The sequence below is a fragment of the Capra hircus genome, chromosome 21 (genome assembly GCF_001704415.2).
Source record: "Capra hircus breed San Clemente chromosome 21, ASM170441v1, whole genome shotgun sequence".
NCBI lineage: Eukaryota > Metazoa > Chordata > Mammalia > Artiodactyla > Bovidae > Capra > Capra hircus.
The window spans coordinates 64,278,650-64,301,175 of NC_030828.1; the positions used below are offsets into that span (position 1 = coordinate 64,278,650).

General features: G+C 45.9%; 1 protein-coding gene across 8 annotated transcripts in view; it reads left to right on the forward strand.

Moving 5' to 3' along the window:
• Positions 1–22,526, forward strand: part of EVL (Enah/Vasp-like) — a 147,513-nt gene that overhangs the window by 59,007 nt on the left and 65,980 nt on the right. Inside the window, exon 1 of one of the 8 annotated variants that reach the window (XM_018066039.1) lies at positions 15,938–16,036. The exons of the other annotated variants lie outside the window; for them this stretch is intronic. The gene's annotated coding sequence lies outside the window, so the exon portion shown is untranslated. Of the gene's footprint in view, positions 1–15,937; positions 16,037–22,526 lie in introns of those variants that run through there. 8 annotated transcript variants of the gene reach the window in all.

Here is a 22,526-nt window from a genome sequence, read left to right on the forward strand (position 1 = left end):
CTAAAAAGTCATGGTCTCATTATTATGTTCATAATGTAGGAATTTATAATGCATAGTCGTATATGTTTTGTCTTTGAATATGAATATGACTGTTATTGGCAATAATGGTCCGCCTTCTGTTGTCCCCTTTAATTCCAAGACCTTCAGGAACACAGTATTAATTAAAGGAGGAAGCGGTGTTTAGCAGCATGGAGAGGATGCATCTGAAAAGCTACGAGAACTCCTGGGTGTGAGACTGAGCTCTAGCAAGCTGTGAGATGTGGGCAAGTCCTTCACGCAGGCTTTGAATGCCCTCCTTCCATGTGGTGATGGATAACCTCCCACATCTGCCTCACAGGACAGCTTCCTTAATTGGAGGCATGATGTTTGTGCCTTCATTACGGTGCGGGGAGAGGAGGGGGCGTAGAGTGCGCCATGTGCCGTGGCCTGGCTTCAGGGCGACTTGCCACCTGCTGGTGGCCTTGAGCCACTCCTGGCTTCAGTTCACTCGTATCTAAAGTGGAAAGAATGATAAAAATAGATGTGAAGAGTCCAGTGTGCAGTAGGTGCTCAGTAAATGTCTTTAGAGAGTGAGTGTTATTAGACGTATACCCTGGATATGACATTTTCAATAGTATATCACCAAATGGCTTGCACCATGGATTTGGACCCGATGGATAAATTTGTCTTAGTGTATTTTTCCAGATACTCTTTGGCGAACAGTTTTTTATTTTTGTGAAAATGCTGATGTCTGTCTTAGAAAACTCTCTCTGAAAGTTTTGCTTTTGATTTGCAGAGAGTAAAACATTTCTAAGGCGGGAATTAATTACCTGAGCACAGACAGAGTGAAACGAATCAGAGACTAGTGGATAGTGGTGCCGTGTCCTCTCGAGCAGCCCTCACAGACGGAAATAGAACCCAAGCTGCAAGTGGGAGCCATGTGCAGCATTTTAAATATTCAATCGCCCTGTTAAGTAAAAGGAACAGATAAAATTAATTTCAACAATCTCTTTAAAAGTACTGCATCTAAAATATTATAATTGCAACACGTAATCAGCAGAGAAACTATTCATGAGCTATTATTGGATGACTTTTGGTTCTAAGTCTTTGAGGTCTGGTGTGTCTTTTACACTAGTATCGCTCCTCAGACCGGCCCGTTTCTTCTGCTCCTGGTCACACATGCCTCAAGGCATGGCTTTGGACCCTGCAGCTCCTGAGTGCCCCCTGAACTGAGAAGGAAAAGTAACTCAGACCTCTGTTACATTATTGCATTTAGCAAATGGACTCGAAATTGCTGGGCCAAATAGAATCTCCAGATTTGTGCAGTATTCCTTGCTTTGTATTGGGTTTCTCTGCTTTTGGAGGTTTCCAAACACTTCGTGAATTGCTTCTGATTTCTCTGTTCCTGACGAGAGCACCACGGAGACTCTGCCTCTTTAACCCCCATGTCTGTGGGCAGCGGCCCCCAAGCAGGAACACACCGTGACAGGGCTTCAGCAGCAGCCCCCGAGCTCGAGGCAGCCCCTGTGCTTTCTGTTGGGGGATTGGGGATGCTCTTTTTGGTGACTTGGAGCCCTTTTGAAAAATTAATGGAAATTATTACTACAGTCACTGAGAAAGTCTGACGTGCTTAAGCCACAACGTTGTATGCAGTTTCGGGGGAATATGGATCCAGGAGCCAGGCTGCATACCTCCAGCGTCGAGTGAGGCATGTGGCCGGCCCCCGTTTGTGAGGGAGGGGAGGGTTGGGGAGCTCACAGCACAGTGGACAGGGCAGGTGGCAGAGAACAGACACACAGTTGGCGCTTGCAGTTGCCCCCGGACAGAGCTTTCTAATTTAAAATCTTTTAATTCTTCATGACACACGACATTTCTTAAACACAGAGGTTTTGCTTAAACACACACGTAGCAGCAACCCCTCTATCCAGAATCCCATGTTAGAACTGTCCAGAGACTTTCCTAGGGGTACAGTGGTAAGACTCTGTGCTGTCAATGCAGGGGGTCTGGGTTCAATCCCTAGTCTGGGAACTAGGTCACAGATGCCCAGGAGGAAGATTGACGATCCTGTGTGCCTCAAATAAATACTAAAAAAAAAAGAGGATGCACTTTCTATTAAAAAAGAAAGAACTGTTGAGAAAGCTTCATACAAAGCCATAGGAAAATAAACATGGGCTGAACACTCCCAGGCTGCTGGGCGCTGGGGAAGATAAAGTCAAACCTGGTGATTGCCCTCCCGGAGCCCACAGTGACAGACCCAGAAACAGACAGTGTAGTGGCATCCGAGCTGCAGAGCTGGGATTGGGGGACCTGACACGCATGTGCTGCTGGGCGTGTGCTGAAAAGGTTCCAGCAGAGACGGAGCCTGAAAGTGGTCCTCCCACATAATTTGCATAATTTGTGGTCGTGGGGACTGCATTCATGCTTTCCCCTAAGAGGGTAAAAAAGGCAGAAACTGTTCGAAGAAAAGCTGGGCACAGAGACGTTGACAGAGGAGCTCGTTCCAGCCGGTGTGTTGATACGACCCCATCCGAGGGAGGTGAGCCTCCTGCATGGGGTTGATGGAGTTAGAGCCGCCTGTGAACTCTGGGTGGGAAAGGGCTATGGAAAGTGAGGGACCACTGAGAGGCAGGAGCCAGACGAGGAAGCTCTGAGGGGATCTCTTCTCGTTGGGACACTGAGGCAGAGAGGGGACTCGCTTGTCCAAGGCCAATGGGGGACGGATGGGAGACTCAGGACCAGCTGCCCAAATCGCGTGCCTCCTGGGCTCTTTCCTCTGTGCCCCAAGGGAAGTGTCTCTTGAGCTTAGGATTTTATGGAGGCTGCTAGCACATGGGATTAGCGTGGCATCCTTTGTGTTAACAGGGCAGGGAGCATCTAGGAAAAGTTCTGAGTGACAGTTACTATCCCAAAGGCCAGGCTAGCAGAGGCTTCTTTACATACATGTAGAAAAGCAGCCCATTGCTTTGCACTTGCTTTGCAGGATGCCCGTGGCTTACAGGTCTACTGTTGCCTCATCAGTCCCAGGCAGCGTCAGGATCAGCCACCTTATTAAATCATCTCACAGGGGATTGCCGGGGTCCAGCCCTGGTGGATCCAGGGAATTCGAAGCGGGGACGGCGCTGGCGAGGAAAGACTTGTTTATTTATTAATATAAGATTAGATCAGGAAGAAATAGTGTAGTAGGAAAATTAAGTGGAGAAAAGAGGCTGATTAGCTTGGCTTACGTGGAAAACCAATAAAGTTCCGGACAAGGAATTTGCACCGTCTACGTTAGGCCGCCGTCGCCCGTTTGAATATTGGAGAGTGCCCCGCCTTGGGCACTCTCTCTTACGGATCTTAGAAGCCGGGACAAGTAAGACACAGTGAGCCTCCACGTTCCAAGGGATCAGCCTGAAAAGGAGAGGGAGGGAGCAAGAGAAAGAATCGACACGGGGGAGGCCAGGCTTGTGCAAAAAAACCCTCCAACTTTATTATTTAAAAGGTGTTTATATACCCTAAATTTTACATAATGGAAGATAGAGAGCAGTAGTCCTGACCCTTTCTGTATATCTTTTTTGTATACAAAAGGTCTCAGGTGATTTACATTATCTTCTGGCCAGGAGGCTTGCTAACACTTTTTTGGCTCTCTTTCTTAATGAACGTTAATCTTGTTTCCCCTGAAGTGTTTTCCTTTAATCTGCATCTCCTTAAAGCACTAAAGTTACATCTCTATAGAACAAAGGTGCAGTGGGTTATAACAAAGAAGGTACCTAACTCAAAGATCTAATGTTGCTAATACCAGGTCTACTACTTGTTTTTCTCTATACCAACTATATCTAAAAATAAAGGATATGAAAATTTGGCAGCAAGTATTGGCTCAACAAATGAAAACTTTTAATCAGTCCTATTCTAATGATTTTGACTCCTCGGAAGCCCCTACATTCCTAGGATGTTTTAAGCTTCCTGTGCCTCCTGCGGTCAGGAGCCTCAAACAATAAGAGGCGCAGCTGTAAGTCCTGCAGGCAAGCTAGAAAGCCATCAGAGGGGTTTTTGGATTGAAACACTCTTTCAAATGCAGAAGACTAAAGCCCTGAATTTTTTCCCAGAGAATGTCAGAAGAGTGGAAAAGCAGGCAGATTCTTATTTTTGGGGGTACATGCTCAGGAAATGCCAGGGGGAAAACCTGAGATCTGACTCGACCCTGCCCATCAGATCTCTGCCGCATGACCTTGTCACGGGTGGAATTCCTCACGCTGGCTTCCGGCAGGGGATGAAATAGGCCAGGGTAGAGAGGTGAAGAGATTTGCCTGGGGTCCCACTGCCGCTCAAGGACAGAGCTTGCACTGGTCTGCATCTCGTGGTCCCAGGGTCAGGCCATTTCACGGTCACAGACTGTTCTTCCTCCATCCAGTAGTCCTCCGTTTAAACAACTGCCTGTGTCTGGTCCTGCGTCGGGGCCTGGGGCTGCAGAGATGCTCAAAGTGGTGTCCCGCCCAGTGGCTCAGTTAGGTGGTGGTTTCCCAGAGGACGCAGCACTGCAGTAGACACAGCTGGATGGAGCAGGTTGTTGTCTGCCCTGCCTGTTCCCTTGCAGGGTCACAGGTAGGTCTGTTTGTTCTCAATCAGTTTGGGCAGGACCTTGATTAATCATTTCCCGGCTATGAACTCAAAGTTGAAAAAGAGGCTGGTATTGGTGGGAAATCAAGATTATTAAAATTTTAGAGCTGAAAGGCTTTGTGAAGGACTGGAGTTGATCTCCGGAGGGCGTGACGGCAGGAGCAGCTGGATCTAGTCACTGTCACATAGATGACCTCAAGGCAGCGACTTCGAAGACACTCTGCTGCAGCCGGAGGAGGCGGAGCTCCGTGGCCAAATGTGCCTGTTGTCAGAATGCAGAGATGTTAGCGGCATGTGTCAAACACAGATAGGTTAGTTCACAGATTGCAGGCCAGGATGATAGGGGTTTTTCTTTCCTTTTTTTTTTTTTTAATTTTTAAATCGTGAACTCTGTTACTAGCTAGATCTAGACTGATGAAATTGAAGTGCAATTCAGTGGAAGCTGAAGAGTCCTGCAAACTAGGAAGTGCCCACCCAGGGTTGTATGGAATGTGATTCCACTGCTCTGCCAGAAAGATCACATTGTATTGTAAGGTAGCAAATATGATGTTGTGGGGTGACTTTGATTTGGCTTGGTGATGGGGAAAATGGTAATTCTTGCAAATGTTGCTACTTCATAGTAATAACTTGCGGTGGAACTTTCTCTCCAATTTTTCCCATTGCACTGAATGAACTGCATTCCTTAGTTGAGAGCCACTGCTGGAGACCCCTGTGAACAGATAAACTGGCACCCGGATAAATTGGCCTTCCCTGTATTTCTAGAGGTCCACGCCCCTCTGACAAGCTTCTCTGACAGTGACATATCCTGTTTTTCAGGAGTTTTTCCCCATTCATTGTTTTATTTAATCTTCACAAGCAGAGTGGAAACGAAGAAACTGACTCAGACCAGATTCAAAATGGTTTGAGCCTCAGTGCCGACTGTGCTCAGGGGACCTGCTCATCCTGCTCCCTCATTTGAAAGCTGAGATGACAGTCCTGGAAGGTGACTCATTTCCCTGAGACCCGGAGCCCGGCAGCTGTAGCCTGTGCATCCCCCATCCAGCATACCTGCCCCTGCATCCTTGAAGCCCGGTGAGGGCATCAGTCACAGGAGAAACGTTAGCGAGGGCTAAGCTATCAGCAGCAGAACTGCCTGAAACAGCAGCCAGGCTTTTTGGACAAAGATATTTTTTAAGAAGACTTTTTTTTTTTTAATTAGTTCATTAAATAAAAAAAAATAAATAAGCATGGCCAGTATTATATAGTTACTTTAAATGGAGTCACCTATAAAAATGTTGGCCATCTGAAACAAATATAATATTGTAAATCAACTACCTTTCAATAAATTAAACTTTAGCTGAGAAAAAAAAATAATTAGTTCATTAACAAAGTAATTCTGTCTCCTGTCGGCAGAGGCTAAGGAGCTCAGCTATAGCAGCTGCCTCCCTAGTAACAGGTTTTATTGGCTACCCTCAGAAGCAGCATCATTGGCTTTTGTGGAATAGAGGATTTAAAAATAGACTGGACTTGGTTTGCAGAGCAGGGAGGGCTCCTCAAGGTGAGCTGGCAGTTCTCTCGCTGTGAGGACAGGCAGCGATGCGCAGAGAGGCGGGGGCGCCCTGCAGTTAGGGCGCCCTCCAATCAGGGCCTCCGCCTCCACCACCGGGGGCCTGCATGCTTGCCCTCACAGTACAGCCCTTTCAGAGGGACCTCCCCTCATTTCCGCACCCCCTTTGTGGGCTGCAGCAGGCTGAGGAGCAGGGCTGGGGCGAGGCGCCTGTCAGCTGCCCGAGAGGGTGCTGACCGAGGCCTGCCCTGCTCTGCAAGCTTGGGAACGCTGGGTAAAGAAAGCATTTCATCCTTCTGAGCTTCAGAACATATGTTTTTATCTTGACCTCTTCCACCGACCGACCGATTGCACTGATGAGGCTGTTGTGACGACTGAGAGTGTGAAACCAGCCTCTTTAAATGCAGATCACTGTAGAAATGTTAAAGGCTGTTCTAGCTAGGAGTCAGAAATAGACCTCCACTGCCTACCTCCTCCTTTGCTTTTCTCTTTCCCCTCATCTCTCCCTGTCGGTGCTGCTCTGACTCTAGGTCTCCAGCATCAGTCAAGTTCCTGCCCTGGCTCCTGTCCTTCAGGCTCGTTTCCTTTGCTGCCCAGGTGTAGAGCGGTGCAGGCTGTATGACCCTGGGACACCTGTCTGAGGTGCCAGGTCACAGGAGACCTGCGTTCAGGTTCCAGCATTTCCACTAACTCGCTGTGGCTTTTTAAATGAGCTGCTGCTTCTCTGTGGGCATGTCTCCTTTACAGCAGGCCTGCTCCACATTAGCACAGTTGACATTTGGGCTCAGGTGATCCTTTGTTGTGGGGGCTGCCCTGTGTATTTCAGGATGTTTACAGCATCGTCGGTCTTACCTAGTACATACCAGTAACCTCCCTTGGTGGGAGCCTCTGCTTTATAATGTTGTTGTTCAGTCGCTAAGTCTTGTCCAACTCTCTGACAACCAGATTCCGCTGTCCATAGAATTTTCCAGGCAAGAATACTGGAGTATGTTACCATTTGCTTCTCTAGGGGATCTTCCTGACCCAGGGATTGAACCCATGTCTCCTGCATTGGCAGGCAGATTCTTTACTGCTGAGCCTCCAGGGAATCCTCACTGATTTTTAATAGAGTAAGGGTAATCATAAAACCAGGACCCACTTGGCAGATTATCTTGAGCATCATATGAAATAGAGTGAGGCATTTTCTAAAATCTAGCACAGTCTTCTGCTGCCTTGATCCCCTGTTCAGGCTGAACGTGCACAGTCGTGGCTCCTAACTGCCCCGCCTGGGAACAGCTTTTCCTGTGCGCTCAGGTCGCCCCGTGCTGTCCCAGCAGTGTCCTTGCAGCCAGCAGCGTGTTGCGTCTGCCCGTCCCGAGTACAGGGGTGTGTTTAGTTTCACTTCACATCCCTGATGTTTCATAGCTCATGCCCTGTCAGAGGTGCCCCACTCATGCTTGTTGAGTGAATACCTCTCTCCCTTGGGAGCAATGCTTTTTCACGTTTCCCCACCCATCATCCGCTTTGACCCTCACCAGAGCTCTGTCAGCCAGAACGGGCTGGGGTTACTTCTCTCGCCTCTCGTGGCTGAGCACACGTGAGGAGGAGGAGGTGGGACAGCCAGCCTGGGTCCTCCTGGCTTCCTCCTGTGCCGCGCCCCTGCTTGGGGAGCTTGGGGAGGGCACTGGCAATAAGTTCAGGTGTTACTCTTTGTCTGCTTTGTTCTGTCCCGAGTATATTAATTAAGACTAAATCACTCCGTGATGTTTGTTCTCCCTGTGTGTCTGTGTTTATGGCTAACCGGCAGAATAAAATTATGGAATGAATCGATGAATTCCTGGAATGCTCTGAGGCCACTCTGAGCCCTGGTGATGTTAAGCAGTCTTGACAACTTTTTCCTCCAGCCATTATCCTGAATCCCATGAAAGCCAAGTTGACTTCCAGCCTAATTAGAGCAGTAGGTCACCCAGAAGCAGCTTAGAGCAGAGCTAAAATCTTGAGAAGAGACCTCTCTGATGTGATGTGATATTTTCCCTCCATCTTGTCATTGAAAACAAAAGTGTTGACATTTCAGACATAGGATTCCATTCTCTTTAAAGGCTTCTGAGACAGTGAGCCCGCAAGACTGAAAACGCAGAGGGTCAGAACCCAGGAGACACTGTGAACAAAAAGGAGGCATCGGGGTATTTGCTGCTGGTCAGTCACAGTCGTGCCTGACTCTTCGCTGCCCCGCGGACCGCAGCATGCCTGTCCTTCACCGTCTCCCGGAACTTGCTCAGACTCACGCCCTTTGAGTCCGTGATGCCATCCAGTCAGCTCAACCTGTCATCCTCTTCTCCTCCTGCCCTCTAATCTTTCCCAGCAAGTCTTCAGCAAAAACAGCGTTGATTAAAAATTTTGATAAACAGTAAAAAGAAGTCCTGGACTAAGCATCAGGAGGCTTGGCTTCCAAATTCAGTTTTGCACCCACTGTTTTGAGACCGGGGTCAGATCTCTTTCACGTGACCTGAGCCTCTTCACGAGGCCATTAAACCCAAAGACAGAAACAAATCATCTGTTCAAAACAGAGTCCGTTGGGCCAGCTTTGGCAGTCACACAGAATCAAACTCAAACAAACCATTCCGTCCAGCCTCCTATAAAACAGATGGGCATTACACTTAAAAGTAACCGGATGGCCTGTGTCAGACCCAGACAGTTTTCCCGCTCTAAAGCAGGAAGCACGGCCTGTCCATCTCTGGACTCCAGCGTCGCGCACATTCCCTGCTTGCACCACTGGCCCTGATCGCCTCCCTCGGGACCCCATGAAGGCGGCGTTCTCCAGCGAGCTCCATTTCGCAGGCCCAGAGTGCACGCTCTCGCTTCCTTTCATCCCTCAGCCAGTCCTTATGCGTTCTGATGGCTGCTTACCTCACTGTCTTAGTCACCCTCTCAGAATGTTTCCAGGGGCCAGTACCTCTCACACTGTGATGCCAAAACCTGGTCTCATCATTCCTTCTGTGCTCTGGCCCGACAGGGCCTGGCTGCATACTCCACGGCCTGTATCACGAAATAACGGAGTCAAATACCCATTCAGTGTTCCTGGTTCAAATTCTGTGTTCTAATAATGAGATGTGTGTACGATACCAATAAGCTTAGTACCTCATGATTTTTCAAGATGACTTGGGGAGATGTTGGACAACTGATGTTTGGCAAAGGTGCAAAGGTAGTTCAATGAAGAAACCAGTGTCTTTTCAGCAGATGTTCAAGTTGGAACAATTAGATGTGAATATGCCCAAAAAATGAGCTTTGACCTAACCCCTACACATGGTACAAAAGTTACCTCAAAGTGGATGCTAAATCCAAATGTGAAATATGAAACTGTAAACATTCTGGGAGAAAACCGGAGACAACCTTCAGGACCTAGGGTTAGGCAAAGGATTTGACCAAAAGCAACCATCCATAAGAGAAAAAAGAGAGATGGAATGGACTTAGTCAAATTAAAATAACTCTGGTTTCCTCAAAATTGAAAACTGTTTACTCTGTGAAAAGACACTGGGGAGCAATGTAAAGGCACAAGACAGACTTGGGAAAATAATCGCGTCAAAGGGCTCGTCTTTAGAACGCGCAGAGAGACTCTCAAAGCTTAACAGCAATGAAACAGCCCAGTGTTTAAAAAGCGGGCAAAAGATTGCATAGACATTTCACCAAAGAGGATGTACAGATGGCAGACAAGCACAGGAAAAGATACCCAGCATCATCAGTCATCAGAGAAACGCAAGTTAGAATTCCAGTGAGCTATGACGACACAGTTACTAAAACGGCTGAAATAAAACCCCGACGGTGCCACGTGTGGCTTCGAGGACGGCTCTCTGGCGTTGCTGGTAGGAGTAGAAACGGACCGGCTACTCTGGAAGACAGTGCTGTTGGCAGCTTCTTATGCAGTTAAGCGTGTAACCCAGTAATCTTAGTCCTAGAGACTGCATTCGTATAACATTCTGTGAAAGGAAACGGTGGCGATAGAGAACAGATCAGTGGGAGAAAGTGGCAGGGGGAGGTGTGAGCCCAAAAAGAAGTGGAGGGAGTTTTGGAGGTACGGGAACTCAGTCTGGTTGTGGTGATGGTTGCTCATATCCAGACAGGCATTAAACTCATTCCAAACGAAGTAAAAAGCAAAACCAAAGCAAAATGAGTTCTGAGGAACAGACAAAAAGCACCGGGAGTTGAAATGATGAAAAATGGTTTCTCAGTATCCTGCTCCTTTGGATTTATAGTTATGATTACTAATTAACCATAACTAGCTGCTGCTGCTGCTGCTAAGTCGCTTCAGTCGTATCCGACTCTGTGTGACCTCATAGACGACAGCCCACCAGGCTCCCCCGGCCCTGGGATTCTCCGGGCAAGAACACTGGAGTGGGTTGCCATTTCCTTCTCCAATGCATGCAAGTGAAAAGTGAAAGGGAAGTCGCTCAGGCGTGTCCGATTCTTAGCAACCCCATGGACTGCAGCCTACCAGGCTCCTCCTCCATCCATGGGATTTTCCAGGCAAGGGTACTGGAGTGGGGTGCCATTGCCTTCTCCATAACTAGCTAATTGTCCTTTTATATTCAAATGCTTGTTAAAGCCGTTGGGTGTCACTGAAAGGAGGCTGAAAGCTTGGAAACATACAAATACTCAACTTACAGCTTGAGAAGTTAAATATTCTTGGGCCAAGTTCCTAGACTTCCCTTAAAGCCTGAGCATAATTCAAGTTCATGGACATTGCCTTGAAGTCACAGAGCACGTACACTGCAACAGCTGGATTCTGGGAAGGCCTTTTTAGTCAGAAATCCTATTTCGTTCTATTTTCATTTCATTCTCTAAAAGGCTGACATAACTTGAGAGTTGTCAAGAAAGAGGTCCTTTCTACTGGGATTATTTCTGATGTGAGCCAAAATGGTGAGGTGATTTTCCTCAACAGCCTACAAGTCCCACCAATTCATAAACAACCCATTTGGAAGCATTGCAGTTGCTATATTGGGGATATTTTTTAAATCATAGCTTTATTCAGACATAATTTACATACCATTAAATTCGTCCAGTTAAAGTGTGCTGTTCAGTACACTTTAATATATTCTGTTTTGCCACTGTTACTGCAGTGAATTTTGGAACATTTTTGTCACCAAAGAGAAACTCTGTACCGCTTAGCCGTCCTTTCCATTTCCCCCCAGTCCCTTCCCCCAGCAGCCACCAAGCTACCGCTGTCTCTGTGGATCTGCCTATGCCGAGCATTTCAGTAAATGGAATCTAGTAATGTGTGGTTCTTTTGACGGGCTTCTCTCTCCTAGCCTGATGTTTGCAGGGTGCCCACACGTTGTCCGTGGGTCACTCTTGGAGATGTTGAATTACACAAGTCCATGCAAGAAGCAGCACTTCCTCTTGTCCCTCCCCTCAAGGGGACAGAGGTGTAGTGGAGGCATCACTGTGATAAGTGAGATTTGTGAGGTGATGGAACTCCAGTTGAGCTATTTTGAGTCCTAAAAGATGATGCTGTGAAAGTGCTGCACTCAGCACGTCAGCAAATTTGGAAAACTCAGCAGTGGCCACAGGACTGGAAAAGGTCAGTTTTCATTCCAATCCCAAAGAAAGGCAGTACCAAAGAATGCTCAAAGTACCACACAATTGCACTCATCTCACACGCTAGTAAAGTCATGCTCAAAATTCTCCAAGCCAGGCTTCAGTAGTACGTGAACCATGAAATTCCAGATGTTCAGGCTGGTTTTAGAAAAGGCAGAGGAACCAGAGATCAAGTTGCCAACATCTGCTGGATCCTGGAAAAAGCAAGAGAGTTCCAGAAAAACATCTATTTCTGCTTTATTGACTGTGCCAAAGTCTTTGACTGTGTGGACCACAATAAACTGTGGAAAATTCTGAAAGAGATGGGAATACCAGACCACCTGACCTGCCTCTTGAGAAACCTGTATGCAGGTCAAGAAGCAACAGTTAGAACTGGACGTGGAACAACAGACTGGTTCCAAATAATAGAAAAAGGAGTACGTGAAGGCTGTATATTGTCACCCTGCTTCTTTAACTTCTATGCAGAGTACATCATGAGAAACACTGGGCTGGATGAAGCACAAGCTGAAATCAAGATTGCCGGGAAATATATCAATAACCTGAGCTATGAAGCGACTTAGCAGCAGCAGCAGCAGCAGCATGCAGATAACACCACCCTTATGGCAGAAAGTGAAGAAGAACTAAAGAACCTCTTGTTGAAAGTGAAAGAAGAGAGTGAAAAAGTTGGCTTAAAGCTCAACATTCAGAAAATGAAGATCATGGCATCTGGTCCCATCACTTCATAGCAAATAGATGGAGAAACAGTGGAAACAGTGACTGACTTTATTTTGGAGGGCTCCAAAATATTAAAAAACAGAGACATTACTTTGCCAACAAAGGTCCATCTAGTCAAGGCTTTGGTTTTTCCAGCAGTCATGTATGGATGTGAGAGTTGGACTATAAAGAAAGCTGAGCACCGAAGAATTGATGCTTTTGAACTGTGGTGTTGGAGAAGACTCTTGAGAGTCCCTTGGACTGCAAGGAGATCCAACCAGTCCATCCTAAAGGAGATCAGTCCTGAATATTCTTTGGAAGGACTGATGAAGCTGGAACTCCAATCCTTTGGCCACCTGATGCGAAGAACTGACTCATTGGAAAAGACCCTGATGCTGGACAAGATTGAGGGCAGGAGGAGAAGGGGACGACAGAGGATGAGATGGTTGGATGGCATCACTGACTCAGTGGACATGAGTTTTAGTAGGCTCTGAAAGTTGGTGAAGGACAGGGAGGCCTGGCATGCTGCGGTCCATGGGGTCGCAAAGAGTCGGACACAACTGAGCGACTGGACTGAACTGACTGCATACAGACATTCTGGGGAGAGCGGACCAGAGAAGAGGGGCGGGGCCTTAATTGAGCTGCGATATCTTTCTGTGGTTTTGAGTTTTCTGACTTGAAATAAACAGAACTTTAAAGCAAGGACTATCTGAGTGGAGAACTAATGCCTCCCACTTTTCTTTTTTACTTTGTATCTGGCTGTTTTAAGAAAGATCTAATAAATCATATATTTCTAAAATTTCCCTGGGATGGTTTATTTAATTATTTCTCCCCATCATTTTCTATTACATAGTTGAAACTACATTAGTTTGTACTCACGATTATTTTTTCATGTTTAATATTCCCCTGGATCCCTCATCATGCTTTTTCTCCTTAAATTGTTGTTTGATACTAAAATTGCTAACAAGTGTTCTTTTTATTTGTATTTGCCTTATAGCTTTCCATTTATTTTCAGTCCCGAAGTATCCTTTTGTTTTAACTGGCTTGTGGGTAACTCGGGTTCTTTTTTTTTTTTTTGTCCATTCCAACGTGTTATATTCCCTGTCTGTTGACCAGTGATTTCAACCCCTTTACAGTAGGCCATGATTGTTAGCGCAGCCGTTTTCAGACTGGGGCACGGTCATTCTGGGGGGGTGTCGGGCCTTCCCAGAGCTGCACTGGCAGAGGTAGCCTGAAGGGGGTCAGTTTCTGGAGCTCCCAGTTCCATGTGTCTGGGGTGTGCTGGCTTCCCTTCTTCATGTGACCCCTCGCGGTCCCACATTTCTCACTGCATGGAGAGAGGCAGGCATCTCTTTCGCCCTTCCCAAATCTTGCAAAGATCCGTTGCTGCAGGATACAGTAACCTTCAGTGGACCAAACAGAGTAATTTGAGAATGCGTTGGTCCTGAAGGAGCCTCCCGCGAGCCAAGTAAAGACAGCATCTGCAGGAAATAATGAAGGCGGCAGCTCTTGTTTCATCCAGGCTGCCGGTTTTGTGCAGAGGGCCGCGCCCCTACCTGTCTAGTTGTCTGTTCTAAGAATAAGAATTCTCTCGCTGTGGTGTGGATAAGCATGTTAGAGTTGGAAAATTAGTTTTTTTCTGAGTAGAAAGTGAAACTAATGTGGCTGGACAGTTTGATAGAGCAGACAGGCTCTACCAGTGAAGTTTTAGGGCAGACCTTTTTCATAAACTGAAAGAACTTAAGCTCACATCTTAAGGTGCATTTATAAATATTTGCATATTTAATCCATGCATACCATGTATGATGTTTGTAAGTATTAAATCGTTTGCAATCATCTGAACTTCCTGTCATGGTCCGAGTGCAGGTTGGAAAAGAATTTCCAGACATGAGACAGAATGAGAGGGAAATAAAGTTTATTAGAGTGGGAGCGGAGAAGGCAATGGCACCCCACTCCAGTACTCCTGCCTGGAAAATCCCAAGATGGAGGAGCCTGGAAGGCTGCAGTCCATGGGGTCGCTGAGGGTCAGACACGCCTGAGCAACTTCCCTTTCACTTTTCGCCTTCATGCATTGGAGAAGGAAATGGCAACCCACTCCAGTGTTCTTGCCTGGAGAATCCCAGGGACGAGGGAGCCTGGTGGGCTGCCGTCTATGGGGTCGCACAGAGTTGGACACGACTGGTGACTTAGCAGCAGCAGCAGAGTGGGAGACGCTGTTAGAACAGCGGGCCAGCTCAAGGGAGAACCGACGCTGACCAGGGGTCCCCAGGGAACAAGGAGTGGGCTAGGGGTCTTGCGGGTCGTTTGCTGGTTGAATGCCTCATGTACACTGGGTAGGGGAAGGGTAGGGCAGGTGCCTTCTCCCTCTGGGGTGGGAGGGGGGACGGGTTATACTATTCCATTGACAGTCACAACATGGAGGCAGGAGGGATGATAAGGGTCTGGGCTTTCTGCCCCTGTGTTCCCAGACCCTCCTTGGCTTTATCTGCTCTCTCTTCCCTGGCTCACCACGTTTCCCATGAAAAATTATAGATGTCGCCTTAAAAATATGCAGCAGGGTATATAATTTTTCTAAGTATTTCTAGAGGGTACATAAGCAGAAAAACTGGGGGACTAGAATAATACACATATTTCTTCTTAGTCTGTATTTTCTATTTTTAACACTTTTTTCCTTGTTTGTTTCCCCCCCTCCCACCGCCATCCCCATTCTGATATACATGCTGAATTTTCTTAAATGGAGTTGAAAACTAAAGATTCTCTTTTCACTCTCCTAGCTGCTCCTCCTAGCTCACTGTGCCCGTGCTCACTCTTCTTTTTCATCGTCAGTATTTGGAGTCTGGTCAGGGTCTGGCTTCCCTGGGTCTTCAGTGTGCTCTGACCTCTCTTCCTTGTAGAGTAACCCGCCCCCTGCCCGCCCCCCCCCCACACACACACAAGGAACTTTTGTTCAGAATTAGAAATGCACTCCCTTAAAAAATGGTTTCTGACTATCGTTGCTTACTCAAACATAATTAAACCTCCGGCTACAAGAAACTTTATCAGATTTTTGCGCCAACCCCCCACCCCCACCCATTTTTCTGACCATTTAAATCATTTCGCAGTTTGCAGTTCAGTGATATTTTTTTACAACACTGTGCAACCATCATCACTCTGTTGTTTCAAAACCTTTTTATATCACTTCCAAAGAAAACTCCATGCTTATTAAGTCATCTCTTCCCATACCTCCCTACCATCCCCCCATATTCATTATATTTTTAATGTGTTTTTTTTTTTTTAATGTTTTGCCATCTTTGGGGGCTCTTGCTGGTTGAGGAGAGACTGCCCTTCCCAGGGCAGTAAATTTACTGTAGACAGTAAATCTGTTCGTGAGTTCACTTCGTAAACACACCAGCCAGTCTGCAGTCCATACTCTCAACATTTTCTCTCTGGCTCACATACCAAGCCAGTATTTCTTCCTGCCCTAAAGCTTCTCTGGGCCCCACAGCCTGCTGGAATTATTCAAACCAGCCAATCCTAGTCTGTTTATCCCGCCCTGCTTTCCCCACGGAAATTCCGAGAAAGGCTGCAGCCCCTGGCCTTCCGCTCGCTCCTTCCTGCCTGCAGACCAGCACTGGCGCCTCTGCAGCACAGACCTTTTGTTTCAGGGGGACGGTGAGTAACATTAACTTATCTTTCAGTGGCACTGCTGCCACTCAGTCACCTTTATGGATTAAGATCAAGACACAAATTAGCACCACTGTGACGGTGGTGATCTGTGTCCTGTCTCTCTGTGAATTCTACATTTCTTGTTTAAATGGAATCATACAGTGTGTGGCCTTCATATCTGGCTTCCTTCACTTAGCGTAATGATTTCAAGGCTTACCTATGCTGCGGCATGTATCAGTACCTACCTCCTTTTTATGGCTGAACAGTGTTAAATTATATGCTCCCACTTTTTTGTAACTAGTTATTTCTTCCTTCATAAGTGTTCTTTTGTGCTTAAATATATCCAGTAAAAGTTTTTCAAAGTAAGATCTGTACCTAGTAAACTAAGACCTTATATACCTGAAATGCATTTCCCCCTCATATTTAAATAATAATTTAGTTTGGTATGAAATGCAAGTATCGAAGGTTTTCCCATTAGAATTCTGAAGATATCATTCTATTGTCTTTTTGCAGCTAGGATATAGAAGTCTGGTCTGACTTTCATTTTTCTATTGGTGATCTGATTTTACCCTTGGAAGCTTTGTAGAATTTTCTCTTTGTCTGATGTTTGTAAATATTATAATCTGGGTGCGTGGACATGCACATTTAGGTGTTTCATTTATCAATTCTGTTTGTCACCCTGTGAGCCTTTTCAGTCTAAGCTGTTAGGTCTTTCTTTCTTGGATTCTGAGAAATTCCGTCATTGTTTCTCCAGAGGTTTCATCTCTTTCTCTTCCCTTCTCACAGGAGTTGGTACTTTTCTCCTTTCCTTGCTCTTCCTTACTGATGGGCCTTCTATTGTGTTGTGTCCGTCGCTCATTCGTGTCCGACTCTTTGCGGCCCCCTGCACTGCAGCCCGCCAGGCTCCTCTGTCCCTGGGATTCTCCAGGCAGGAATCCTGGAGCGGGCCGCCATTTGCTTCTCCAGCGGATCTTCCCAGGCCGGGTATCCCACACTGCAGGCAGATTCTTTACCATCTAAGCCACCAGGGGAGCCCAGGTCAGTTGTGTGACCTGATTTTGTGTTTTTCATCTCTTGTCAGCTCTTCCACTGAGGCTGCCCATTGAGTTCTTTATTTCAACAGTTATATTTTTACACTAAAAAATTACTTGGTTCTTCTTTCTCATAGCTTATTCCCACCTTATAATTGTATCTTCCCTATATCTCCAATGGTTTTATTATGCTTGTTAAATTTTCAAAGTGTTTCCCATGGTATAGTTTGTCCATAAGAAAAGCTTCTATGTGTTTCATTTACTATCACACTATTCTACTACAACACTGCTTCACTTTTTAAATTTTTATTTATTTTTATTAAGTATAGTTTATTTACAATGCCATGTTAGTTTCTGGTGTAAAGCAAAGTGATTCAGTTCTATAAATATATATAAATATGTGTGTGGGGGAGGTTTTTTTTTTTTTTAGATTCTTTTCCGTTATAATTTATTACAAGATACAGAGTATATAGTTCCCTGTGCTATATAGGACCTTATTGTTTATCTATTTTATGCATACTAGTATGTATCTGTTAATCAACTCCTAATTTACCCCTCCCCTCTCTTTCCCTTTTGGTAGCCATAAGTTTATTTTTGGTGTCTGTGAGTCTGTTTCCGTTTCCTAAATAAATTCATCTGTGTCATGGTTTAGATTCCACATGTAAATGACATCACACAATATTTGTCTTTTTCTGACTTACTTCACACAGTAGGATAACCTCTAGGTCCAACCATGTTGCTTCGAATGAGATTAGTTCATTCTTTTTATGGCCGAGTAGTATTCCATTGTTGGAGAAGGCAGTGTCACCCCACTCCAGTACTCTTGCCTGGAAAATCCCGTGGACGGAGGAGCCTGGTGGGCTGCAGTCCATGGGGTCACTAAGAGTCAGACGTCAGACGGGACTGAGAGACTTCCCTTTCACTTTCACGCAATGGAGAAGGAAATGGCAACCCACTCCAGTGTTCTTGCCTGGAGGATCCCAGGGACGGGGGAGCCTGGTGGGCTGCCGTCTATGGGGTCGCACAGAGTCGGACACGACTGAAGCACCTGAGCGGCGGCAGCAGCAGCAGGGTTCCATTGCACCTGAGCGGCGGCAGCGGCAGCAGCAGGGTCCATTGCACCTGAGCAGCGGCGGCAGCAGCGGGGTCCATTGCACCTGAGCGGCGGCGGCAGCAGCAGGGTCCATTGTGTATATGGGCCACATGTTCTTCCTCTGTTCTTCTGTTGATGAACACTTAGGTTGCTTCCATGTCTTGCCTGCTTTGAACACTGAGGTGCAAAACTCAGCTTAGAGTTTTCTCCAGATACATGCCCAGGAGTGGGATTGCTGGATCACATGTCATATTGGTAACTCTCATTTTCTAAGGAAGCTCCATGCAGTCCTCCATGGTGGCTGCACCAGTTTGAATTTCCACCAGGTGTAGGAGGCTTCTCTTTATTCCACACCCTGTCCAACATTTGTTATTTGTAGATCACCATTGCTTCACTTCTGACCCCAGATGTGTGAGGTTTTCACACGTGAAGCATTTCTGAGACACTAACTGGGTGTCCTGCAATGATCTGGAGATAGTGTCAGATCCCGTAGGCAAAGGGCTCTGTCCCACAAGGCTGTCAACACCCAGCCCACCCCCACCTTTGCTTCAGATATCAGTCACAAATCCAGGTTATTACCTGGGCTTCCCACCAACTGGCTATTAATGGGAGGCTCCCATACCCCCTTTGGTGGGGTTCAGTTAATTTGCTTGGAAGAGTTTGGAGAACTCAGGAAACCAGTTTATTACAAAGGAGATGAAAAGATACAGATGAAGTCAGATGTAAAGATATAAAAGGCAGAGTCCAGAATGGTCCTGAGCACAGGGGCTTCTGTCCTCGTGTTGAGGTTGTCTTGCCTTGCCAGCTCTGGATGCATTCTCTTCACCAACCTGGAAGCTCTCCAGACCCTGCCCTTTGGGGATTTTATGGAGGCTCCGTTAAATAGGCGTGATTGAGTACAGCGTAGCCAATGATTACTGAACTCAACCTTCTTGGAAGCAGAGGTTTTGGATTGTAAATTACAACCTAAGGGGGTTCCCTTAGGGGATTTCCAAAAGTCACTTCATTAACATAAACTCAGGGGTGGTTGAAAGGTGCTTGTTATCAATAACAAAAGACACGGTTCGCTTTTATAGCTTTCACACATAGCTATTTCAGGAAGTGAAGACTAAAAGACCAAGTATTAAAACAAGGAATGCTTCCATTGCTCTTATACTTTGGAAATTCCAAGCGTTTGGAGACCTCAGAGCCAGAGAGACAGGGACAGAGAGGAAATATGTGTTTCTTAGTGTATGTCACAGGTACCGCGTTTAAATGACGCCTCTCTTTTAAATCTTTGTTGTGTAGTGCTCATACTTCCTAGAGGTACTGCGGTTCTCCCCGTGAGTTCATTGTTTTCTCGGACGTCCAGTTGCCCCGCTAGTCCTGTGTGGGTTTGTGCTGCAGATGAGTTTGGCCAGGAGCTTAGCTCCCCTGGTGGCTCAGATAGTAAAGAATCTGCTGCAATGTGGAGACCCAAGTTTGATCCCTAGGTCAGGAAGACCCTCTGTAGAAGGGAATGGCAACCCACTCCAGTATTCTTGCCTGGAGACTTCCACGGACAGAGGTACAGTCTGTGGGGTCGAAAAAAGTCAAACACAACTGAGCGACTAACGCTTTTACTTTAGTTGAGATGGAAGTTCCTCGGGCAGATCACGATAATAATATGGACAAAGCCCATCTCTTCCCTTTCCAAATGCTTAGGTTTGAAAAGCAAAACCGTATCTATATCCTCTCTGTACCATCAATAGTTCGTATCTTTTTAATCCCAGTCTCTGTGGGAGAACAGTTCTGAACACCCACTATGTACCAAGAATTATGCTGGGCACAGGTGGTTATAACGGATGAATAAAACATGGTAGCTCCTAACTAAAGGAAATCATCTATGACAACTGAACTGATAATGTTGTTAAGTGCTGAAGAACCACAGCAGCAGGAATGACTTTTTCTGGGGGTGTGGGGGGCACTAAGTGCCTCCTTGAAGAGGCAGTATGTAAATTGGGTCTTAGAGGACAAAAGTCTGACTGCAGTTGGTCATGAAGCTTGCTAATTGCTCTGGACACTTGAAGAGTAAATCAGTGAGACAGTTATGAAATTCTGTTTAAGGAAGCACCCTATAATGTGTTACTGCGAATTGAGCTCAGCACCTAGTAACGCTGTTCAGGGTATAGTCGGTGCAGGGTAGATGTTGAGCTGATGAATAAATATATGAATAAAGAAATGAAGGAGAAGGGCACCAGTGATGGTCACTAATTCCGTGTAGTCATTTCTCTGTCCTCTTTTTCTCTGCTCCTAGAACACAAGGACCTTCTACTCAGAAGGACCTTCTACTCAGAACACTCTGCCTTCTTTTTAACACAAATTCTCATGAAAAGCCAGTATTATATAAGCATGATTATATAAACAAAGACGCTTTTATGCTCAAATATCCCACCAAGACTAAGTAGAAGAGAGATTAGTCTGTTTAGAGAAAAGGAAACTAAAATCAACCGGTGACTTAAGCCTCATGGCGACTGGATCTTAACTACATTTCCTAAGTAAGCTATCTTTTAGTATAGCTCCCTAATTTATTTTCAACCATTCTGCTTCCTTTTGGGATCTAGCCACGTGGAAAATACCTCTTTCAATTCAAGTCAGTATAGTTGTCATTTATTGAGCATGATCAAGAGCCGTGCCGTAGCATTTGATTTAATATCCTATGTGAGATTTGGTGCCCCTTGGCTTCATTTCTTTATTGGTATATTTACTGATGCAGTCAGCATCTACCCTGTACCTAGTATATTCAGAACAGCTTACTAGATGCTGAACTCGATTCGTAGTAACACATTATAAGGTGCTTCCTTAAACAGAACATTTTTTCAACTGTCTCACTAAATTGCTCTTCAAGTGTCAACAGCCCCTATCCTACTTTTCCAACATTTTCTATTTCCCTGACACAGTCGACTTAGAAACTGGTGCTGCACCTGCAACCCATAGTTATTAATATAACCAGTCCTTTCATTGAACATGAGGCAGCTAGGTCAAACGTGGAGGAAGTGAATGCCTAAGGACATACAGCATGCCAGTAATGAAGCATGGGCTAGACTCCGTATCTCAAAATCTCTGGCCATAGATCTTTCCACGTTCCTTGCTCCATCTCAGAATTCTTCCACTCAAGTGCTGTATTAAAGCCAGATGGTAGAGGGTTTTTTTTTTAATGCCCCCGAAAATTCACTCTTACCTGTTAACCTATTTATTGAAGCCAAAAAAAGAGAGTAGAAACATGTTTGGAGAGCAGACGAAATGAAGGATGAAAGTAAAAGGCACATTTCCATAATAAGGATATTTAAACTCAGACTGCTGTCTTTAGGGAATGCTCAGGAAATGAAAAATAGTGCCCACTGATACTTTAATAGTCATGATGAACTTCTGCTTCTGGCTGTGACTGAGTAATTGTTATAGACTTGTCATCTTGACAGAAACAACTATGAAACTGAACAAAGCATTCAAGATTCCTGAATAGATGGAGGATATTGAAACTCATACGAAATACTAAATTCTTAACAGTTTTCAGGCACTGAACAGGCAGCACAGTACTCTGAGTGCAGATGCCCCCGTGATAAGCCCCACCATTGGTCTAGCTTTCTACCTGCAGTTCGCTTCTGGTCCTGGCACAGAATGGTGGAACCCAAGCTAAAAGTTGATCTTAGTGAGCTCAGCAGTCAGATGTTGGGATTCCAAGCTTCTGAAATAGCTGGACATTGCAAGGGCAAGGAAATAGGGAAGCGGAAGCCAGCTTGAGTTTTGTGTAGGGATTCACTTCAGGTTGCTGGCTGAGGGCTGCTGTGAATGAGTAGAGTGAGACTCTCCATGAGTCTCAGCACAGATGGCCTTCTGTAGGGCTGGAAGCTGAATGATGTCCAAGGTCAGGCAGTGCTGGGAGATGCTGGAGATGCCTGTCAGCCCAAATGAAGAGACCTCACTGAGCACCTCGGCATTCAGGTGAGACCCCAGAACAGCTGCGCTTTAGGAATAAGGACTATGCCCTTGAGAAAGGGACACACCCTAGGACTAAATTCAAAGTGGAACCAGAACTTGAGAAAGAATTAATCCAAGCTTGAGAGCACAGAAAGGACCTGCCAATAATTGACCTAAGAGCCGAGACAAGCTGAGCACCTTTAAAGGAAGACACCATAATCCAGACTCTGAGTGTATCATAACAGTGTCAGATGTATAAATTCCTGGATGTACAGTCAGAAGATGTGACCTATATACATAAGGGGAAAAATCGGTAGGCAGGTGGCTCTGAAGTTGGAACTAGCAGACAGGTACTTCAAAGTTGCTGGTATAAAAATATGTTCAAAGACTTAAAGGGAATGATGGCTAAAAAGACCAAAAAGATGGAGAAAGAGAA